Here is a 21407-nt window from a genome sequence, read left to right as displayed (position 1 = left end):
TATATGTATTAAAAGTTTTAGTAACTAAAGGCAGTTTAAATATTAATACTACATACCCTCCGTAGGGGGCACACCTTTCTAAATGTCCAGGATAACACCTAACAAACAAAAAGACAAACTTACTATCTTCCATCTCACACATGAACTGAAGGTAAAGTTCTGAAAACATCATTGGTGTGTTTGAATTTCTGTTATCTTCAAACTCAAACTTAAACCCTTTAGGAAAAATCACGTGACCCTTCTCTCTTCCCCTACCCCACTGACAAGCTTCTGATCAATCCTACTTAACAAAGCATGATTTTTTTTTTTTTTTTTGAACCAGTGATGATTTGCTAGCCTCTGTGTTGAGGAGCTAGAGAGGAGGAGGGACAGGAAGAAGATACTGTTTCTATATTTGAGGAGCTATCGTTTAATGAAGAAAATAGAAAACTAAATGACTAATTCAAGGCAGAATGGAATAAAGTGATAATCAAGTCACATAATAAATGATAGGGGAGGGGCTGGGGTTGTGGCTCAATGGTAGAGCAAGACTTCCTAGCATATGTGAGGCACTGGGTTTGATCCTTAGCACCACATATAAATAAATGAATAAAATATAGGTCCATCAACAACTAAAAAAATTTTTTTTAAATGATAGGGGAGCTTAGAAGAGAAAGAATAGCATTCCCACTGAGAAAACAAAGGGAAGGGGTTTTTCATTCTGCCTATATTTTCTAAATATTTATTCAGTATTTACCCTTCCATGAAACCTTCCAGGTTTTCCAGAGTTCTGCCCCTGGTGTATAATCAACATTCAAGGAATCCTCAGGCTATTCAGAGTGTAGTGCTGTAGCTATTTTCAGTTCATTGATTTTCTTCGTTTAAATCTATTTCATGTGATTTTATTCAGTGTGGCTCATAAGATTGTAAATTCCTTATGAGAAGGGATTAGTCACATACTTTGCTTTGTCTCTTTCCTTAGGATCTAGAAGGAACTTCAACCAAGGATCCACTCAATAAGTATGAACATACAATGTTCCTACTACTGAAGTACCCAAGAATCACTTCGTCTGTCTCGGTCTGATTTCCAGGCTGTGCTATTAAGCTGTCAGGAAAATAGATGAAGAGAACAAGAATTAGATACAGTAGGGGGAAAACAAAGAGAGACTTTATCTTCGATTGCTCAATTTCTCCCTGTTCTTTCCCAATCTAAAGAAAGTTCTTTCAACATAGGTCTGTCTCCTTATATGATAGAATCTGGGGAGAGGAAAAACTAAACGGGAAGTGCAGGAGAGAGGAAGGAAGCATGAGAGAGGTAGAAAATCTCCTGAATTGAGGCTACAGAGTTTTGGGGAGTTGACCTGTGGGAGCCCCTGGAGCAATCATGAAGTGTAAGGGATTGGGCCAGGCCTGAGTGAGTAAGTCTTTCGAGAAATGTGCAGGATTATAAATTGGATCACATTTAATGGTTTTGAGAGACACATGTAAAAGATTGACATTCTTTTGATTTTAGCATAATACTTCACCTGAGCAGAGACTGGAACACTTAGAGCATTGATTTATACCCAATTTACTTGGAAATAAAGGCTAATAAACCTTGGATGGCATCGATTTTTAATTCATATCTATTACTTCAGGACCTTGATCTGTGGCACATCTAATAAGAGGACAGTGCAAAAGGCTCCCATCTGAAGGGGAAAGTGGATGCTGAAAGCCACTTCTATTCACTAAGCCAGGGTGCACCCATACAGAGAGAGCGGCTTTATTATTAAGTCTGTCAGACAGAGTACCTTCTCCTAATTTACCCAAAGTTTCATATAGATTGGCATAGACCTGAATTCAACCTCCATTTAAATTTTTCTGATGACTGAAATTAACAGACTTAGAAAAACAGCCCATTCCAACTTTCAGACATTCTGATTATTAGAACATTGTTTTCCTAATTATTGAGCCAAGATCTGTTATTCAGATGTCTACTCTTCAGTCATTATCCTATTTTCATTACAAACTCTTCAGCTCCAGGTCTGATTAGTTCAGTGCTAACAAAAAAAATAATAATAATAATAATAATTTTATTTGGTGCTGTTCACTTCATAAATAACTGTCAGATTTAGGTATGGATGCACACTTATAAATCAGTTTTAGTCCAGAATGGTACAGTTAATATTTTTCTTATGACAGGCCAACCAGTACGATACATTGAGAAAAATTTATGCTCTCAAAAATAATTGTTAATGGACTTTATTTTTCTTTCTTTAGGTTAAATAGAACTTTCCATTTCTGTTTCTTTACCATGTTTTTTTTTTTTTAATTCTTCTTCCATTGTTTTATATTCTGTACTTTTTAGGGAAAACATACACACACACATACACACACACACACACAGACATACACATGCATAGGTAACTATACTGTACTTTTTGACTCATGATAGGGACCAAAGGGAGATAACACTATTAAAGTTAAAAAAAAAAAAAAAAAAAAAGCCTAGCAAAACAATCACTCATACACTCAAATACATATTTTAAAATGAACATCAGATATTTTCAAAGATATACAGACTGAAAAAAGGGAAGGAGAAGAAAAGACTGAGAAAGAGGGAAGAGAGCAATAAAAATTAGCATTTTATTAAGTATTAGAAAAAGGCTTTCTCATTTCTGACCAAAAATTATAAACAGCAAGTTAAGTAAACTATGACTGGGAACCCATCACAACCTAAGAAGCTTTTAAGAGGTATTTTTCCAGTAAAATGTTGGAAATTTACCTTCATTAAGTACTGCATGATTGTGGGCCTGAAACTGCTGCTTTAGTCGTTCTATATTTAGGAACCTTAACCCTCATGCTAAAGGAAAAATGTGTATAATGGAAGATTGTGATAGTCCTTTTGTGTATTCTCATTTTCCAGCTACATATCCCATGTCTCTTTAGTTGTTCCATATTCTTTTTTCATCTTTTTACTTTTGTCCTATTTGCATCTTTATAGTTAAAGCAGATTTTTTGTAAATTGCTTATATTGAGTCTTCCTTTTTTAATCCGACTCAACAAACTCTGCCTTACTTAGGCCATTTACATTTAATGTAATTATTAACATGATTGAGTTTAAATCTAACATCTTACTTATAAGATTTTTTACTCTGGCTAATGGAAACTCTGTGAGCTCCTAAGATCACTTCTTCTAATTATTTCCTCAGTGTCTGTAGCATTCTCATATTCATGCACTGATCTTTACTTAGTAAGACATTCTGCATATGCAGATTTACTCATACACTCTCACAGAGTGTATCTGTGAGAAATACACTCTCACCCAATCTATCTTCTGTCCCCACCCTCTGGTTTTCTTCTCTGTGAAATCTACCTGCTATGTCCTCTCCAGATCTTAACTCCTTCTCTTCAACTTCTAAAGACTGCCAACTTCCAGGCTCCTCCTGGTTCCTCCTCTACCCCCATATTCTGCTACACATGGCCGGGGAAACTTCCTAACAGAAGTCAGGATAATTGTAAGACTTGTTTTGTTTACTTCTTAGAATCTTAGAAATCTCTCTAAGATTTCTGTCCACCATTGGCTGATGTCAAGAATATTGACACCATTGTTCCATATATTGTGACAGTTTATTTTATTAGTTTCAGGTAGGAAGCTATATCTATAGTCCATATTACTCAAAACTGACAGGACACAAAGGTTATTCCTTTTATAATATGAGACGGTCCCATGATCACCTTGCCCATGACTTGCATCAGCTTATCAACTTTCCTTTCATGTGTGACACCAAAATTTAACAAAACACTTAGCTGTATTCTGACTTTTAAAATGTAAATAGAGGCTGGGGAGATAGCTCAGCTGGTAGAATGCTTGCCTCGCAAGCACAAGGCCCTGAGTTGGATCCCCAGCACCGCAAAATAAATAAATAAAATTTTTTTAAAAATAAAATGTAAATAGCACCACAAGGTTAAATTCTAACTTTTCCCAAATACACTTCTGTTAAGCGATATATTCTCTGATTTTTTTTCTACATTTTTTATTTGTGTATTATAGTTGTACATAATGGTGGGATTTTTTGTTACATACTCATACATGCACACAATATAGCAATATAATTTGGCCAAAATCATTTCCCAATATTTTCCCTCCCATTCTTCTTTATGAAGGAGTTTTTATACAAATCTGAGCATTGCATTTTGTATTAAACCTCTTCTGATACCTCGCAATTGGGGGTTACAGCTTCAACATATGAATTTTGAAAAAAAAAAAAAAACAATCAGTTCATAGGATTACCCCAAAAAGTATTAAGTATCCTTATATAACTGTAAATAAGAAAAACAGACATACCTTTTAGTCTTTATACTTCAGATTGAAATTCATTTTTTAATAGGAATTATTTGGGAATAGGCAGGTATTTAGAACTTTTTTCCATTGTGTCCAAAAGTTATCTTAAGAGCTCTTATAAAACTTATTTCTTATTTGATTTCTTAATCAAAAATAAGTCATATAACTTATTGAGTCATATAACTTTTTGATCTAGTGTTTCTATTTTCAAAGGATATTTGAGTTTGTCTAATAACTTCATTAGACTTGCACCTGGATAGAGTCCCCATCCAGAAAGAATGATAATAGCAAAACACTAGATTATATAGAACCATTGGGTTAGAAGAAAAATGAATAAAATATTCCATATAGCCCTTTTTTCTATAAGAATTAGTCTCCAAAAACAAATTTTCCAACATCACAGGAAATGAACTTATGAAATTACTGTTTTGGGAAATTTCAAGTTAATGTGCATCTTGTGTGTTGGTCTCATTCTCACTTAGAGATGGTATCTAGCGGTCACCCCTAATTTCAAAAACTTAAGCAATGTAGAAATTATTTACATAGCATATATGAGAGATGGTCATTTTGATTTTTATGCACAAAGTAGAATACTCATATAACATTTAGAACTTGTGATTACTTTTAGGGTTCTCACTTACTTGCAACAGAGTATTTTTATCAAAAGGCAGCTGAGGTATAAATAGAATGATAAACTCACAAAACAAAACCAAACTGCTCTCATGTGTGTTCTTTAAATTTTTAAAAATTTAGAAGTTTCTACTCATACACTGCTTTCATTTTAAAGCTCCCTAGCTTTGTATTATGTCAGTATGAACAGGGCAAAATGCAAAGTGCTCACAATCAGATGTGATGTATTTTTGCCAATAGTTTCTTCATTTCTGGCTATTAAGCAATCAAATTACTATTATAAAATAGAAGATTTTGAAGAATATAGGAAAGTGTTGAAGAAAAAGAAAAATATGTCTCACAATCACTATTGCTATTCTAGTTTTTTTTCTATGGAATGTTTTTCTCTACATTGTTTAGGCATTACTGTATACATAAATGTTTTCACCCAGTATATCAAAAGCCTTTGCCAAATCATTCAAAATCCTTAGAGAACACTATTTTTAAATGATTGTACCAAATTCCTTTATGAAAAAGTACCCAAGTATATATACCCATTTCCCAAGAAGTAGACACTTTGGTTGCTTCCAATTCTTTTATTATTATAGATAACACTAAGGAAAAGTCTTGGAATAAATCTTCATATAGATTTATGACTATTTTTTAGAAGCAGAATTATTAGAGTTCCAATGTCAAAGAATGATTCCTAATTATATCATTTTATTGGTAGATATTTTCCCATGCTCCAAGGAGGGTTTTCTGGATCAACAGGAGCCCAGATCTATAATAAACTCATGTTTGAGTGGTCTTACTCAAGACTGTCACTGTCACGTGCTGACTTCCATAGCACCTCATGATTTCTGGCTTTGTGGATTAATTGACCCTCCAGTAAAAATTCACAGTACTCATGCTTAGACTTTCCTGGGACCATAAAGTCACGGAATATTTTCAGGTTGTTTTGACTTGCTGATTTGCATTCTGCAACTGACAATGTAATTCAAATATGAGCTTCTGCTAATGTCTTGGCCCCCTACAACACACAACAACATCCAGAATTTCTCAGTGCTCTGTCTTATTTGTCTTGGGAAATCAAATTGGGTGGCTAAGTATAACTCAGACAGTGGGATCAAAGCAGTAGGAAAAGAGACGGTGAATGATTACAGATTTATCATTTATCAGAAGACGTAGATAAGTTCTCAAGTCACTTTAGTTTATTGGAAGTTCAATGTTAAGGGACTTTTTATACAAAGTGTTTCTTTCACTCCAAGAAGTAGCATATAGGGAATAGCACCAGGGTTTTCATTCTCCTCATTAATAAATGGCATAACTAAAATTTACTCTGGAAGTGTCAGGAGTTACATTATAAAGAGATTGCAATGATATTTAGAACTATATTACCTATACTACCCATAGGAAAAATATACATATACTAGAGCAGATAAATCAACCCCAAGAAACATTATTTGTATTCACATCAGAAGGAGCATAGCAGAAAGGACATATTTGAAGTGTTATATACTATGGAGACAGACGAGCAACCAGCACATTGGCAAGCAAAACTGAAACTTAATGCCAACTTTTCAAGGTCTTTGAGGGAAGGACTTAGATAAGAAGAGTACCAAGGACATTGCTTGGCATATTGGAGAGGTATTGATAAATATTAGTTGTTAGCTCCCATAAATTGCTTCCATTAGTTGCTAAGAAAATTTGGATAACGTTCGAGTCTCTTGAGAGTTTTAAGTTGAGCTTTAAATATGACTTTATACATATGAAAAGCATAAAGAAATAACCCTATAAGTCTTACTTCCCATCGTTATTCAATTTGAATGGAATATTTTCTTTTTCTCCTGGGATGGACAATCTTACCTAGTTTGTAATTTTCTGCAAACTTATTTCCTTAATTCAATCTGTAAAATGAATAATGACCAAATCTGTTTCTATCTATGTCAATCCTGTGTCAATCCAGTTGAAATAGTTCTTGTGTTGAAATACCAAAATACATGACATAATGAGGAATTCTGAAGTAGTGCCTCGTGTTCAGTAAGAAAATCTGCATAGACCTATTAGTAACATCTGCCATGGGCATTAGTGGGAATGACCACAAAAACTGTGAATTTACCATTACTACTCTAGGAGCTTTTAATCTAACACAATTTTCTTACGAAAATGCCTTAACAGAAATATTCTCTCATATTTTTTTTCAATTGGTCACTTAACAAATTGACCACGAATCTCAATCTAATCAGTAGAAATAAGGTTTCATTACACTTAGGAACTTAAAAGTAGCACCAAAGAGTAGAGCAATGATCATGCTCAGTGGCACATAGTTCCTTACACCTGTCAATCCTTTTGGCTGTCTATACAGAAGGAATTATTTTATGGGCTATCTACCAATCTGTAATTAAGTGAAAAGCTCCATCTAATTAAATATCTATTGCTGAGGTCTTCTATCCTATGAACATTCTTATCATTTGGAGTCATTTTTCCAATAGGTTGCTTTAACACTTAGTATGATCTGAATGTTTTCTGATATATCTCTCTGAATTACCCATATTCAAGGAAGTCCTAAGAATGAGGGAGAGTTATAGTTCAAGAGTTTTAGCATGATTGGAATTGTAAGACTCTTTCAAACCAAAGACCATATACTTAAGAGTTCAAGGTCTGGACTGCCCTTCTGCAACTGGTCATTGAAATTAGGAATAAGGCAGATTTAACCTATGATCTTTTCCACATACTAGTGAACATCTTGAGCAGATAATGGTCCAAAACATGAATATAATGAGAGTAGTTATACCATATTTATCAATCAAGCAGTTTCTGAACTTATTGACCCACTTGAGCATAGGATAAGAAAAGCATTGCTCTGCCCCACCTCCACACTCACAAGCACCATGAAAGAGCAACCAGTTGAAGGCAGAGAGTTACCAACTTAATCATAAGTCCTGAAGAATAAAAAATTCTATCACAGGAATATGACTTATTTCTACAAAACCCAGTGGGATCATCAGTTAAGGAGACTGAGGTAGGGAAGTGAAAATACCATTCCTTTTCTGTTTATCTTAATTTTTTAAGAATTCTCTTCCTTTTGTCAATAATGCAATTGGATTATAAATCAAGAGAGAGATGCAAAAATAGAGGTGAAGCCATGTATAGCAAAGTACTTGAGACCAAAGAATGTCAAAGAGGAATGTTTTCTTGTGGTTTGGTATGTGATGATAATATTATTACAACAGAGGTCAAGATTGGGAACCTTGGACTCTCCTGCAAAAAGGTGATTAAGTCATGGGAAATAATACCAAGAGTGAAATAAGGGATTAGAGACAGAACACATCAAATAGAAAGAAAATGAACAGAAAGATGAGGGCTTAGAAAAGCATGGAATTTAGCAATTAGAGAGTTGCTGAGAGACCCGTGGGAGAGAGGCTCTATTATAGTAAAGAGTGGAGGAATCAGACTTTGCAGTTGACTGAAGAGGGAACAAGTGATAGGAAAACAGGGTCTGCTCCTGAAAAGAGGATGTGCTCTTCCAGAAGTATAATCAAACAGGATGCGGAGGAAGCCAGAGGGTTTTCAAGGCAGAAATCTCTAATCATTTTCGTAGATGTGAAAAAGACATGGTGGACACAAAAAGAGTAAAAATGAGGCAAACATGATGGTACCAGAAGGAGCAAGTTGTTCCAAAGGACATGATTTCAGGAGCACCACTAAGAGGACAAGTGTATATTCCTCAGACAGGAGTGGAAGGAGAAATACAGAGAAGGGAAGAGTCTGAGTCAGAGAGGAAAGAAATTATGTGAATTTTGTTAAACTGGCTCAAATTAGAGTTAATCTGGTGTTTACAGGAATCCTGTAAAAATACAGGACCTAGTTAAATTGAAATTTTAGATAAAGGATAAACACACACACACACACACACACACACACACACACACACTTACACACACATCCATATAGTTTTGGAATGTCCCATGCAATTATGGGATAAACTTAAATGAAATTTAATGGCATTGTTTATCTGAAATTCAAATTTTTGTAAAATTCTGCATATGGGGTTTTTTAAAGTCACTTATCAACTGGATGTGGTGGCACACGCCTGAAATCCCAGCAGCTCAGGAGGTTGAGGCAGGAAGATCAGGTGTTCAAAGTCAGCCTCAGCAAAAGCAAGGCACTAAGCAAGTCAGTGAGACCCTGTCCCTAAATAAAATACAAAACAGAGCTGGGGATGTGGCTCAGGGGTTGAGTGCCCCTGAGTTCAATTTCCAGTACCCCCCCCCAAGAAAAAAAAATAGTCACTTATCAAAAACACAAATTTAAATGAGCATTCTGTGTATCATTGCAGAGTGAACTGGGTATGTAATACCATTGCAGAGTTCAGATCATGTTCTCCCCCTGGCCGTGAGCATCTGTCAATAAAAGAGCCATACTACCAGTCAGGGTTTTGCCACTAGTTTTGCTGCTTTTTGGCTTTGTCACTGACAGCAAATTTGGCTGATCAAAGAATTTAATGAAATAATTTGCTAAAGTACAAAGAACATGCATTGTTACAGAGCAAGCCATTGATAAATATCAGACATCAGTGCAGTGGTGAATGATTCTTAGAGGCAGCAGTAGTTTGTTTTATTCTAAGCATCTGTACATTTTACATAGTAGAAAGTGTTGTCAGAATTGTTTGTAATAATAGTGACAATAAGTAATCGTTTGATTTCAGACTGACAAATCAGATTCATATTGAAACTAAACAATATATTTATAACAAATAGAAACAAGAGTGCTTCCTGTGTGACTTTGGTAAGGGTAGTGGTGCTTCCTGCACTAACTCTTGAAGCAACAGTGTCACCTAGTGGTTATGAAGTCAATAACAGTAAGAACACCTGGATAAAGGTTTCTAGGCTACATCTGCCCAGAACTCTGTGATGAATACTGATGGTAGGTAATAGTCTCCATCACATTAGATCAACTCATTTCCCTTCGCCTTATTAAAGTGACTCATATTCCACCAACATGAGGGCCTGGTACCTGCTGCCCTTACCTCACCTTCTGTGGTAGTCTAACTGACTGTGAAAGAAACCTACTCATGCTGCTGGGAAAGTTTAATTATGAAATTACTCAGATGGATTTGTGACTTCTGGTAGCTTCTCCCAACTCTTACTCCCTGAAAACTTTGGCAGAGGGGTGAGGGAAGTGGTCAGAGCTGGGACTATGAAGCTTGAGGCTTTCTCAACTACCAGTTTCAATTTTTTTTTCCTTCTATTTAGGTTAGAGGTTTCTATTTTCTCTCTCAAGCAGTCAAAAGGATGTAGGATTTTCTTTTGAAAAAGGAAGGAAACTTTCTTAAAACCCAAATTAAGATATAAAAATCTATTACCAGTTTTGTTTCTGTATTAATCGGGGACCAGTGTCTATTAGAAGAGATGTGTAGCTTATAGGGTTATTCATGAAAGTAAAATTTTCAAAAAAGGAATGAATCAGTCAGTTTTTGTTCCTTTCCACAAATATCAAGAGAAATTAAGAATCCCAAGTAGCCTCTGGGGGAGGTTTTACTCTGGGCCTATTTAATCTTCTTCTTCCATGAGAATATTATGGAAGTCCCAAGCTAGAATCCCAGGGCCTAGTGGTCAGCAGATGGTTAAATTGAGTAAACTTGGCATTAAAACAAGTAATTTATCAACTCAGATATGGCTTGAGAGCTATTAATCAGTGACTGCTAGCAGCACTTCCTGAGTTGTGAGAAATATATATATATATATATATATATATATATATATATATATATATATAACATAAGTTAGGAATGAGTCCTTTTAAAGAACCACTATATATATATATATATATATATTAAATCCCCAGACGACGATTTTCAACTACCCAGTATTTCTGTGACTCCCAGACCTTTCACAGTTTTTTCCTCCCCCAAATTCCCCTTCACCCAAAATCTTTCATAAATATTTCACAGCTGACACTGTTTCACAATGTCCCTAGACTGGTGGGAATTCTGATTTTCTCTTTTTCTCTTGATAGGAGTGAGTGAAGATATGAACATGAATAATTCATTAGAAAGGGCATGCTGGAGTTTCTAAAGCCCGTTCTAAACATGAGTAAGAGTACATCTCCTGCAATATTTCTTTACATCTCCTGTAAGTCTTTTCCTCAGGGTGCTTATATTTGGGGCTTTAGGGGCTGCACTTAATGACCAGAGGTAGACAGCTTGAGCACAATCCTGCCCCACAGAAATCCCAGGTCTAACAATGGAGCCAGAGCACTTAATCCCCCAAAGAGCTCCAACTACTTACTGCACACCTGGGAAACCAGCTGGCCAGTTCATCTCATATCTGTCTGCAGGGTCTCAGTGACCACTATGGTAAGGAAAGGGGCAGGTGTAATGACAGGGGACATGGAGCAGTCCTCCAGAACTCACTTATAAGTCAGATGAGGAGAGGGATGACATCCTTGTCTTTGGTTGTACTTCCTAGCTGAACATGTCAGAAAACCAAGCAGCAATGCAATCAGAGCTTAGCGATAACAGCATGTCAGCTCATTGAACGGGAAGACTATTTGCAACCATGATCATTTTCCATCTAAGAATAACAATCTAGGATTCAGGTTTGACTGTTTCATTTAAGAGCATTAAATACTCATCATTTAATTTCTCAGTGATTTCATAAGACTTAAGAATGTACCAGGCAGTTAATGAAGCTGAGAAGAAGGTACACAGGTGCCCTTTGCTGTCAAGTCTCTCTGCAACACTTTCATAGAATGTAACAGAAGTGCCACCCAACAGTAATATGTGCAATATTATGGCTTTCTTAATTGCCAATTTCAACATTTTAGTACATGTGAACTTTCTGTAATTGTTTGGTGGTAAGCAGTCACTCTGTTTTCTAATAGAACTCAAAGAGTTTCAAAAACCACAAACAAACCAGTTTACTGAAGCCTTGCAGAGACCACCCTAGAAAATAATGAATTTGACCCTGTGAGCAAAAATTAAAAAGAAGTTTGTAATATAACCAACAGATTTGGTTAAATCCAATTAAGTTATAGAGCTAGTGACTCCAAAATATGTTCCTGACCAATACTCACACCCAGAGGGACCAGTAGTCTTGCTTTGCAGAGCAAGAGAAGAATAGGTATCAGAACATTCAGAGAATTGAGGATTATACCAGTCAGAAAGAAAGTAAACTAAGTATGCAAATGAATTCAGGATTTGCCACAAATCAGCAATAAATCTATCTTCTTATTGTCCCAGTCTCCTGCTTCTGCCATCTGATCTATTCTGAATAGGCAGATGTTACTGAAAACTCGAATTTAGAATGTCATACTTAAGAGTGTTGGAGAAGACATGTGGAAGCTAGAGAGAAATGGGAATTAAAAAAGGGATCTCATGAAAATAGAAGGGAGATCAATGGAGAAGAAGCAGGGGACCAAGGGTGAGAGAAAAGGGGAGGCAAAGGGGAAGAAGTGGAGAATTGAAATGACCCCATTACACTATGTGCATGCATGACTGTATCCCAGTGCATTCCAATTTTATATGGAAGTATGATGCAAGAATTAAAAACTAAATAAACAGAAAGAAGACCAATTGAGGAGAGAAAGGGGATCAAAGGAAGGAAGGAGAAGAGGGAAAGGGATAGTACTGGGGATTTAAATGGAGAAAACATATTCATTTATGAATATGCAAAATAGATTCAATTATTATGTATAAGTATAATGCACTGATTTTTTAAATTTTTTAATTACAGATTTTAAAAAGGATGTTGGAGAAAAGAAAAGCTTGAGGACAAAGTAAAGGAGAGCCAAAGCTCTGTTCTTTGACAGGGTTGGGGGCAGTAAAGATATCGTGTCTAAGGAGTAGTACTTGTGACAGGAGCAGTGGTACATGCCTGTAATCCCAGGCGCTCAGGAGGCTGAGGCAGGAGGATCAAGGCCAGCCTCAGAAACTTAGTAAGGCTGTAAACAACTCTGTGAGACCCTGTCTCCAAATAAAATATTTAAAAATGGGCTAGGGATGTGGGCCAGTGGTTAAGCACCCTTGGGTTCAATTCCCTGTATCCAAAATAAAATAAAATAAAATAAAAAGAGTAGCACTTGCGTAGCAACAAGGAAGCTAAACAGAGATAGTGTAGAACTCTGGCTCTGAGGACTCTGTGAGGAAGAGGGCACAGGTCACTCGAAATGAAACACATCCAAATAAGCCAGGAACTCAGCTCTATGCTTTGCAGCTGACTGTATAGTTTTGAACAAGTTGCTTCACCCCTTTGGGTTTCAGGAACACATTCACCTGAAGAGGGAGGTGAGGTCGGTTAGAAGTCCCTCTCCCACATATTATATGGAAAGTCCGCCTGCTGTCCTTTCACACAGCCTCTGCAGAGGCCAACTCCCTCGCTGCTTTTTTCTTTCCTGTTTTCTCTTTTCCCCTCTGGGCTCGTCCTGTTTTGGATTATTGCAAAAATTGAACTAATGAATCTTAACTAGGCTAAAATAAATTACTGTTGGAGGGTTTCTTTGTCATCAGGGTCCCACAAGGATACCCAAAAAAGCACAGTTTAAATATAATCAGGCCAGCTGATAGAAGCATCTTGCAAACCCAGGGTATTCACCAGCTTGGAAATATTCCCATTCTACTTCAGTTCTCCCGATGAACATTAAGCAGCTTTCTTGGCTACAACTGTCAAGCCTTAATCTGTTGGTAATCACCGGCTTTCAGAAATGCATAGCCTTTCTTGGAATCACAGGACTAAAAGGAGCCCCAAGAGATCACTTCATTCGGTCATCAGTATTCTCTGAATGTTTTTTTCCTAGAAAAATCAACGTTTTGTTTAGATTGAAGCTTCATAGAGATATATTATAAGCCTTCTAGGCATAGGCGGTACCTGATTCCCTTACAATACTTAGAGCCTTGGGGATATTCTGGCAACAAGTACTAGCCCCACAAAATAGGCCCCTTTAGGGTGTTTGGCAACATAGTCACTAGGCCTCCCTCCTTATCACCTACTCAGGCATTCTGGAACTCTGAGTTCCAAATCAAGTCACTTTGACTTCCTTAGATTCTCCTGAAACCCAGCAAAGAATGTTCAACCAAAAAACCAACTGGAGTATATTGTTATAATTTGTGCATATGTAAATATGTAACAATGAATTCCACTACTATGCATTATTGCAATGCACCAATAACAAAAGAAAGAAAAAGAGAAAAAAGAATACAGTGAACTAATTATGGAACACGTGTCCTGGAAAATCTATCAGTACTAAGCAACTGGGAATATCCACAGTACTGTAAGAAATGTAGCATAGTGGAAAAGTACTTTTCTAAAAACAAATAATCCTTTTATGAAAAGGGAAATTTAGAATTAACAGTAAAATACCTGGTATCTCTTCCATAGCATATTCTCTGTTTCTCTAAATATCTCTCTTAAAACATTGTATCAGAACTTGGGTTCATTACACTGACCCTCATACAAAGGAAAATACAAATGACAAATGAACAGATTCATTTGGTTAGAAATAAATAACCTTGAAAAGCATTTCATTCCATAAATATTTGCATCAGAATGGTGACCCTTTACTTGTTGACCATGTACTTTAAAATGCTTTTGGAGAAAACAAATTAACCTCAGATCAATTTCATTTTTCTTAATGAGCAATTCTATTTCTCAAAGAACTCAGCTTGGAAATACAGAATCATTTATGTTACATTTTACTCTAACAAAGTTATACAACAAAGTAGATGAAGATTACATATACCTAATTTTCTAAAAGATGACATAAAGCCCCAGCATTATATGTGGAAAATTTTCATTAGAGAAGATGAAGACCATGATAGTCAGGTATTTCTCTGTTAAGTTCCTGCCTATCAGTGGAAATGAATCAAAACATGGAATTAAGACAATGTGTGTGCATACATACACACACACATGCACACACACACAATTCCCTGCATCATACATACTTGCCTCTTGACTGGAAATCAGGAAACTAATGACTACCTACTGGTTCCAAGTTTTTTCTTACAGTTTCAGGATTCAAAATAATTTACTCTAAGCTGCAAATAGGAACCGTGATTCAAAGTGCCAGAGTCTTAATCCTTCAGAAAAGAAGAAAAGGAAAAGGAAAAGAAAGGCTTTTCATGGCAGAGATAGCCCAACCTTATGAAGTGGTCCCCTGCAGACAATGCTGCTTCTGACTTAAACAAGTTCCTCATGTGTCTTTGGCCTTCTCCCCAGTAATAGGTCCACCTGTATGTCTGCTGTCTGAGGCTACAGCATGTGAGGAAAAGGGTTAAATTTTCACTTGTTAGAATCCCAGTCAGGACAAGGCCAAAAGAGGATTTAGAATTGTGGGAGAGATCAAAGCATAGCATTATCTAAACTATAACAAGAAAAGCACTGCAGTTATCTTCTCCCCCTTGGAAACATAGACATGGGATAATAGAACAAAGTAATTCATTCCTTGTTAGAATCCATGCCTTTGATTATATTTTCCTTTCCAAAGGCCTGCTAGACATTTCCACCCATGCTCAGTTAGCACATCTTAGTTTCCCACATCTCTAATCAAACTCCATCTCCCTTCACATCCAGCTCTTCTTGACTTCCTTACCTTGCACTTGGCACTCCAGATCTCTCCAGATCTCTAGGACACAAAGCTGACAGACATCTATGGTCCCCACACTGTGCTGAATCAGGTATACCATTAACTCAGCTCTCATTTGGTGCATGCATGTAGACTAATGCTATGAACCCTGATCTGCATTTTTCCTCTTCGCTTGCTTCCCCTTAATTCATCTTCCACACCATTGCTGTTATCTTCAATCATTCTCTGTTCTTTAGTATATAATATATGTCAATTTGAATACATTTCTAGAAATTCAAAGTTCTCCATACCATTATTTTTTTAATATATTTTTAAGATGTTGATAGACCTTTATTTTATTCATTTACTTATATGTGGTGCTGAGAATCAAACCCAGGGCCTCATACATGCTAGGCAAGTGCTCTACCACAGAGCCACACCCCCAGTCCTCCATACCATTATTTACAAGCATTGGCTGGACTCTCACCATGATGCCAGGCTAAATGTTTTCCATGTACTAATCTATTTAATCCTCATGACCACCCCCTGAGAAGGGAACTTTTACTCAATGTTATAGATAGAGAAGTTAGGTCAGAGGCCCAGAGAGGCTAGAAAACTTGCCTCCAGTCACACTTCAATAACTAGAGAAGTGTGAGCAGGAACAAGCAGTTTCAGTTAGGAACCAGTAAGAGAGTTCCAGTTAGGGGGATGTGCATATAGTATGTGCAAGGTGGAAATAGCACAGAAGCTTCAGGGCCCCAAAAGGAAGATGACTAGAGAAAAGGTAGCTCAAGCAAAGAGTGACAAGAGGTAAGACCTGGGAAGAGGTAAGAAAAGCTAAATTCCAAAATGCCTACAAAGCATGTGGCATATGTCTAGAACTTTATCGACAGTCATCAGACATTTCTAAGTATGCTTTGTTCTTAACAGCTTATTTATAACATACAAAAACTGGGGGTGGAGGAACCAAGATGGAGAAAGAATGGATAAACTGTATTACAGCTACACTGTGGAATACAACTCAGTAATAAAAAAGAACAAACTTGTGATATATGCAACAATATAGATGAATCTCAAAAAACACTATGCTGAAAGAAAAGTCTTACAGAAAAGAATACATATTGTATGATCCTTTTATATGATACTCTAAAACAGGCAAAATCTATAATAGAAAATCAGAAGTATGGTTGACTACAGAAAGTGGGTAGAAGTTTACTACATACAGTATGGGTTTCCAGATAAAATGCAGGATTCTCAGTTAAATTTGAATTTAGGATCAACAACAAAAAAAATTTTAGTATAAATATGTTCCATGCATTTTTACCTATAAAATCTATAAATCCTATGAGAAAGGGACATGAGTAAATTTTCTAGGGTGGTGGTAATGCTCCACATCTTGATAGAGCGTTAGGAATGTATGTGCCAGAACTGTGTAAGTTTGTGCATGGAAACATATGTAAGAAGAATAAAGAAGTAAAACAACTGTTAGACTCTGCTTAGTGATATTCCTATTGAAACATTAGAAGGAAAATTTACTGATGTTACTGATGTGCTGAAAGTGACTTCAACATCAAAAGGAAGATGGATTGATGACTGAATAGATGAATGAATTGATACACAGTAAGGCCAATATAATAAGTTGTTAATTATAGAAATTCATTAATGAACACATGGTGCAAAAATTTTCTGACTTTTCTGTAGGTTTGAGAAATTTTATAATAAAACAGAAGAAAAAAATATCTGCTCTGCCCTCTTGGAGTTATATATTATAACAGAGAATAATATACAACAAACAAAACCAGTAAGCAAATTATAGATTGAAGTGGAAGATGATGAGGATTGGGAGAAACAGAAAGGACATTTGTGCATGCTGGATGGGACTCAAAATATTCAGTAGAGAATCATCTGAGAGGGACTTCCTGAAGAATGTGGGGAAAGTAGCCTGCAGACCAGAGGGAGGAAACAGAGATGTGAGACCACAACATCATCACATTGTGTACCCCATAAGGGTGTACAATTATCAAGAAAGAAAACGGTGAGAGTGATGATGGGAGATGTCATGTCGGATTTTGAGCAGAGAAGAGCTTGATCTGACTAATCTTAAAGGACTCCCTCTCTGGTCACGGTCTAAGAGATGATAGCTCATCCACTCTAAGTTCAGATAATGTCTTCCTTGTGGTAGGTGTTGAAAAATACTTGTTGGATGAACAATTGTAAGCACAAGATGAAAGTCAGAGGAATATAGATTTTCTTTTAAGTGCTTACTTTTTCAAACCAGAATCATTTACTTGATGGGGGCATTTTAATTGATCAGTTTAAAAATATAGTAAATGTACATTGTGGTCCTCTCAATGAAAAGATAAAATAATAGGCCACATACATAGCCCCTGATTTCCTCAATTACAACAAAGAAACTATAAGCTCTTGTTATAATTGAAGTGACTAGGAGAGTGACAGCCAAGGTCCAGGTCTACCACTCACCAATACAGATACCATCTTCCTCTCTCCAAGCATTGTCAGCCAACTCAAGGGAATAAAAGGCTGTGATTTTCCATTAGGTGGCCCTTGTGAAACTCCTGCCCCAAGGAGCCTCTGCATGGTGCTCTATGCCTGCAGCCCATGATCCAGGGTCATCCTCAGTGTGAGTCTACAGTGATACTGACTGGCCTGGTCCCATCTCTCCCCTTGAGACCCAGTCTTGCCTTTGAAGGTGCCAGATCTCTCGTTGCCATTGGATAGTGTGACTCTATGAAATTATAGATCCTTTTGCTTCCCCAGCTAAAAGACTTTCTAGGTAGCTTTGCTCTTCTAGCATTTATCCATTTATCGCTCATTCACTCACCTATCGAAAGCCCCCAAGTTTACATCAGTAAACCATCTTCACTCACTCCATCCCCGCACGGGCATCCTGGATTCCTTCACCTCAGTTGACTCCTCCGGTCCCTCAGCATACCCACTCTAGTGGGATGAGAACTATTAAGAAGTCTCCTTATAATCCCAGTGTGCATGGTCACTCTCTGAGTCTCAGGGTTACTTTTGAACCTCTGGTCAGAAGTTATCATGCAATTTGGAGCCCTTTTGCCTGCAGAAGGCCCCCAAAGTTCCAGTAGTGGATTTGCAAATTAAGCTGTCCTAGAACTTTCTGTGGCAGGAGACAAAAAAATTCTTTATCAAGAGCAAGTGCTGACTTCCAGCTATTTATTTATTTATTTATTTATTTTTTACTACTGCAGTCAGAAAATAACCCAGACAACAAAGTTTTGGTATTTTCAGATGTTTTATCAAGTGCAAAAAAAAAAAAAAAATGTCTACTATCTTCATTTAAAACTTTTTCAATTTTAAGTGAAATATACATTAATAAATATTAATAAGTTAATATAAATATAAAATGTGCATTAAAAGTTTTTTAACATAAAAATCAAAAAAGCATATATCTTTAATTACTTATTGCTTAGATTATAGAAAATAGTGTCAGTTCTTTAGTCATACCAATTGACTCTTTATCCTCAGGATTCAATTAATAACTTTCTGAAAGAGTGTTAGAAATTTGAAGCAACTAAATGGGAAAAATTCATCTTAGATCATGTATTCACATAAACATAGAGAATTAGAAGCCACATTTGAATTAGGCATAATAACTAGGGACATAAATAGATTTCATTAATGATCCTAAAATAATAGTCTTCTATTTGAAAATACTTTCCCATGGGTGATAAGAGTTTATAACAGTAAGAGACACATGAGTTTCTCATTTTTTATTCTCCTTAAGAGGCAAATGTGAGTGAAAATGAAAATTCCCAAGAATACTCACAGGAGTGACCAACAGGGAGAAAAAAAATGAATGTATATAATTCACAAAGAGTTAATGTCCTAGTTGCTTCAGTTTCACCTAAATAAAGGTTGGTTGTAATTGTTGGATAATAAAAATATTTTGTTCCAGACCCCAACAGCAGCATTTCAAATGGATTACAGTTTCACATCCATGTGGAATAAGATATTATTTCTGATTTAATTAACCAATGATTCAGGACACAGGGTAGCCCTATAGGGTAAAGGCAGATATGTATCCTTCCCTAGTATGATTCCCATTGGAGACACATGATACTGACCATGCAGCCAGCAATGCTAAACTTTCTGACATCAGAATCATGGTTTTTCCTTCAGTACACTTTCAGTTATTTGATGCTTTCTGATATCAACCTAACTTTTAGCCTTTCAATTACTTTTACTATGGAAATTTCAGATCTCTGATCAAATATTGCCTTATCAAACCTAGACCACCCTACATAAAGAGTATCCCATCATTCTCTACTCCTGAATCCTATTTTATTTCTCTTCAAAATTCTTATCACCATATTATTTGTCTATTGTTTATCATTCACCTCCCTCCATTAGGAAGCAAACTCCATGACAGCTGGGCGCTTGTCAGTCTTCTTCATTGTTGTATCTTTACAACAGAGAATGGTGCTCAGTGATAGTAGCCCCTCAATAAATATTTGTCTAATAAATGAATAGATGGAAAATTAACAATTTAGTAGAAGACATTCTGTTCTATTTTAGATAGATTAGAATTAGAAGCTAGGAAAGAAACATGGGTCAAAAATGGAGAAGGAGATTGAAGAGTTGCCAATTCAGGTGTGGTAAATGATACTGAATAAAACTGGTGGAGTAGATGAATTCATTCACTAAAGAAACAGTGCTAAGAGAAGAAAATGAGTAGAGAATCTCACAGAACACCAGTTTTTTTTTCTTTTTTTAAAAAAAAAAAAAGGTACAAAAGAGAAGTAGGGAGGAGAAATGAACCTAAGGCACGAAGCTTCAAGGAGACCACTGATAATCATGCCAACCTGCAATGAGTACCAGCTATATTAAGAGCAGGTAGATAGGAAGTCACTGACGACCTATGAAAGGCCAGTTGTAGTAGAATGCTGGATCAGAGACCAGGCTGCAGTACCTTCAGAGATAAAGAAAATCAGGATAGAAAGGGAGCAAGCCAGGATCCTCTCTCACATCACCAGAGCTTCAAGGAAATATTTGTTGAACAATTAAGTATATACATGGTTGGATAGATAGAATTTTTTCTTCGGAACCAAAATGGCACATAAGTTCTGACTGAGGTCATGGGTTTAATATGGTGAACAAACCATTTTTTAATAGCATAGGTTGTATTAAAATATTTCCCTAATCAAAATCAACTTAGAGTTTTTCCTCAATAAACACAGTGTTTATTTCTGCAACTCATTATTAATGAGCTCTGGTCTTTCATTTTGATTCTGTTTTTAATTTTTGTTTAAAATGCATTGATGGACTAGGGCCTGAACCTTGCTCTTTGGAATGGAGAGCTTCTCTGCTTTATGCCATGGATTTACCTTCTCAGTTATGCCAGAGGCAACTCTAATACATAAAGAAGCATGTCCTGAACTGAACTCCCAAAGGCCTAGCTGTGAAGGTAACATGATAATAAATGCATGGAAGAAGAGACTGTGCTTTCCACTAGAAGAACCAAAAAATAATTACATGGAGAAATATATTTCCAGTGGAGTTTAAATATAAAATTATGATTAAATTTCTTGCTTTTCTGAATACACAGCAAACCAGACTAAACTGTGGTTCTCAAACTAGGGCATACAAAGAAATCACCCAGAGGGTTGTTGAAACAGAGATTGCTGGGCCACACTCCCAGAGTTTCTGATTCAGTAGTTCTGAGGTAGAGCCAAATCATTTGCATTTATAACAAGTTCTCAAGTGTTGTGTATGATGGTGGAAAAAACACACTCCCAAGAACCACTGGTCTATGCAAAATATACCATGCATTTGCATAACTTCTTTTCCTAGTTTTATGTTTTCTCTCAAAGAAAGCACTACTGTCCTGGCTTTCCTAAGTTTTCTTGTTGAAAAATTTTTTTAAAAATTGAAACTATAAATAGTAACA

Source organism: Sciurus vulgaris (genome assembly GCF_902686455.1).
Source record: "Sciurus vulgaris genome assembly, chromosome: 1".
In the NCBI taxonomy this organism is placed as follows: domain Eukaryota; kingdom Metazoa; phylum Chordata; class Mammalia; order Rodentia; family Sciuridae; genus Sciurus; species Sciurus vulgaris.
Note: the sequence above shows the minus strand (reverse complement) of the source record.